Raw genomic sequence first — 3,913 nt, 5'->3', positions numbered from 1 at the left:
AGAACATCAAGAAGATGTTCTCTGCAGAATGTGCAGAAATGAGAAAGTAGCATTCCCAGTGGGTAATGACCGTGTGGCCACTGACAGTCTGTTTTCTGATCTATAAAATTAGGTTCCCCTCTGCATCTATTGAACCCTTCTGCCTCCTCAGGGGAGAAAGTTCCAGAGATTAAGAGCTCTGCTATGAGTAGTCTTTTTTTTTTTTTTTTTTTGGTTTTTCGAGACAGGGTTTCTCTGTGTATTTGCTTTAACTCACTTGGTAGCCAGGCTGGCCTCGACTCACAGAGATCTGCTCTGCTCCTGGGATTAAAGGTGCACACACTGACCAGTTCTGTCTCTGGCACAATTGTCATTGCTACACAAGTCATGGATACTGTATTAGGAAATGCCCCAGAAGCCTCACAAACAGTTGAGGCCGCTGTAATGGGCTCCCTTTCTCATGCAGTGTCTTCTTCATTTGCCCCTTGTCACTCAAACCTACATTGGAAAAATATGGGAGTCTGCGAGGCACTGACTTCCCAGGGAGAGACTTCCATGTGTCGAGTACAATCTGAGGGCTAAAAACAGACCCGATCTGAAGAAAGAGCAGAAAGGGATCAGTACCAAAAATCCCAGTGTGTGAGCAAAAGAGATGCTGTGGAATAGAAAATGATTCCAATCACACCAGAGATGACAGCGCATTTCTTGCCATTTTACCGTGTCCTAGGCAATGTGTTACGTGTTTCTCATTCCCATTTCTGTCCTCAGAAAGACACCGAACAAAGGCTGTTATTATGCCCAGTTGAGAGACGAGGAAACCCTGACCACAGACACACAGCCAGTAAGTGGAAGAACAGAAATGCTCCGATTCAGATGCCAGACCTCAGACCTTACAGCCCACTCCTGTCATCTTCCAGATGAAACCAGAAAAGAGAAGCCAGAGCTGGAACTGGCCAGGAGGAAGGGGCAGAGTGGGGCATCTGCCCTACTTGAGTTGGAAGCCTTTCATCCTGCCTTTCCCTGACTTCATCCTCATCAAGGTAATCCTCTCCCCTTAACTCCTTTCCTCCCTGCCATGGAGTAAGGTCAGAAGTCTCTGGATGCTTGAGGCTCTGATTGGACCACACCCACAGAAAACTTTCTTAAGCAAGGGTGCTTTATTCCTTGAGTAGTGAGAGGTCTGGAAACCTGGGACATTTTAGCCCAGCTACGACCCATATGCCTCCATCTGGTAGTCAGGCTTCTCAGGACCTAAGCCAGCTGAAAATTATTCAGAGGGGATACATTAGCCTGCCTTGCCTGACCTGAGGTGGAATGGTCCATCTGCAGCCCAGAGAGTCAGCAAAACCAGGAGCTGTTCATTCTGGGAAGGTGGAACCCTGAGAATACAAGGGACCAGAGATGGAACTGCAATCTGAGGCTGGAGGTCTACAGTTCACTCAGAGTCCAGCAGCAGATCCAATCCAATGGCCAAGGAAGGGAAACTGCCCTTCACAGGCAACAACAGCGGTACAAACTACATTGGTTCTAGAAGGCTCAAGCGTGTGGCTGGAGGGCTATGCCCTTCTCTCTTATCCTCATTCCTTCCAGACTCCAAGCTTGTGGATTGGTACTGCCCATGTTTAGGGTGAGTCTGTTCAATTCATTGACTCAGACACCAGATTTTTCCTGGAGGCCCCTTCACAGAAGATGTCTACTCAACTGTTTTCATAGAAATCCCTCAGTTCAGTCAAAGTGACAATCCAAACTAACTATCACATCATCTCTTCACCTTGCCATCTCAGTTCATCAGGGCTGCCAGAATTCATGACCACCGGATGGCTACAGCAGCTTCAGATATCAAACAGAGTAAAGGTGCCCAGTAAAGAAATGAAGTATTTTCCTAGTCACATTTGTTTGAGGGGGAAATTTTGAACTAAACTTCTTTGGTCTCTTCTTGGGCTTTGAGGTCCTGTGTGTGTCTAAACTAATCACGTGTAAAGGAGGTTTAATTCCCACAGGTAATTAGACCAACTGTGATTCACATCCTGGGTCAGAGGCTGCCTCACCTAACCTACTCACATGGGGAGGAAAAGTCAAGAACAAAACTGAAGCCACTGAAAATGAGAGGACACAGGGAAGAGAGTGTGCAAGGCAAGGCAGTCTACAGAGGCTGTAAGAAGTTCCCTGCAGGAGTCTCTTGAATTCTTCCTGCTTTTTAATAGAGTTTGTTATGTAAATTGCTATGCTGTTTATTGTCTTCTTTTTTGTTTGTTTGTTTGTTTGTTTGTTTTTTGCTGTGATTTTTTTTTTTTTTTGTCAACCTGAACAAGCTAAGGTCATCCAAGAAGAGGGAAAGTTTTCAGAAAAAAAAATGTTCCATTAGATTGTCTCAAGAGGCAAGTCTGTGAGGGGCATTTTCTTGATTAATGAATGACCAATGTGGATGGGACAGCATATTGCGGATAGTAACAAAAACAGGCTGAGCAAGCCATTGGGAGCAAGCCAGTAGGTATCACTCCCCCATGATCTCTGCTTTTGTTCCTGCTTCCAGATTCCTGCTCTGACTTCCCCTCATGATGTACTACAACTGTAAGCTGAAATAAATAAACCCTTTCCTCCCAATTTTGGTCATGGTGTTTATCACAGCAATAGAAAGCAAACTAGACAGTTGCCAATATATGTCAATAATTACTTACCACATACACACACACACACACACACACACACACACACACACACACACACACACGGCATGCATGCACCTTTTATTCAAGAATCTTTACCAGGTCTTCAAAGGGAGCTGCTAGCTCCAAAGCCCACCCTGATATTGAATTCTAGTAATTCACTCCTGGTCTTTGGAGTCATTTAAGAGTCTTAGTGCGGCAGCATCAGATTTCAAGTTCGGGAACTCTATGCAGAATGAACCACGTCTTTCTATGATATGAGTATGACATACGAATGGCAGGCACATAGGAGGCACAGAACTGTCAACAAACTGGCCTTCTGAAACACAGAGCCTGCCTGATGATTTGGCTAACAATTCCTGTACCTTTAAATTTCTTAATTTTCTGACCATTTAGGATATCTCCCATATTCCCAAGCAAAATTGGTTTTCAAAAATAAATCCGACAAATCCAAAATACACCATTCTATCCAACTTGCTCACATCCCTCCAGAAATATAATAAAGACTATTGGAAGCCAAGCTGTGAACAACATGAGTTATCGCGCAGTTTATCAAAAGCTTATGTATTATAGTTTGAATAAGAAATATCCCCCAAAGGTCCATATGTTTGAACACTTGGTTTCAGTTGGTAGTGCTGTTTGGGGGATTATGGAACCTTTAGGAGGTGGAGCCTTGATGGAAGAAGTATGTTACCAGGGGTGGCTGTGAGGTTTTATAGCTTCTCCACACTTGCCCCCACACCCTATGTGTGGATGAAAATGTGATCAGCTATCTACTTTACCAGCATGCCATGCCTTCTCTGCCATGATAGACTCTACTCCTCCGTCCCTGTGGAGCTATAAGCAAACACAAACTCCTTCTTCCTTAGTTGACTTTTGCCCACACTCTTCTATCACAGCAGTCAGAAAGTAACCAATACAAGAGACAAGCTACATGCCTTGCTATTGTCTTTCATCTGATGGAGCTGTAACATCAACTCTACTTTATCTTGAAGAATCCTTGATTCTGAACCCAAACCTGCCCTGCAGGCATTGAGAACTTTCAGTGCCGAGCGCCTCCTTCAAGTTAGAGTAAGTTCTACTCAGACACTCCAATCAGCCTTCATGCAGACTCTGTGGCCTTAGAATGGACAGACCTCTCTGCATTGATGCTGTGGCTTTTCACTAGCTGAGAGAAGCCCAGGATGAGTGAACACACACTTCTCTTTTTCCTTTGCTTGATACTGCCTTGTCATGCTAGGGATTGAACCAGGGCCTTGAACATGTTA

At 44.6% G+C, this 3,913-nt stretch overlaps 1 long non-coding RNA gene across 1 annotated transcript; it reads left to right on the top strand.

The window, feature by feature from the left end:
- Nucleotides 1–404: 404 nt before the first annotated feature.
- On the top strand, nt 405–2,198 carry LOC119086980. The gene is made up of 2 exons (XR_005090399.1): nt 405–820; nt 897–2,198. It is a non-coding gene; the product is annotated as an uncharacterized LOC119086980 (long non-coding RNA).
- Nucleotides 2,199–3,913: the final 1,715 nt, after the last annotated feature.

Source organism: Peromyscus leucopus, chromosome 8b, assembly GCF_004664715.2.
Source record: "Peromyscus leucopus breed LL Stock chromosome 8b, UCI_PerLeu_2.1, whole genome shotgun sequence".
NCBI classification, from domain to species: Eukaryota; Metazoa; Chordata; class Mammalia; order Rodentia; family Cricetidae; genus Peromyscus; species Peromyscus leucopus.
The sequence above is the reverse complement of the archived record's forward strand: the minus strand, read 5'-3'. Positions and strand labels throughout refer to the sequence as shown.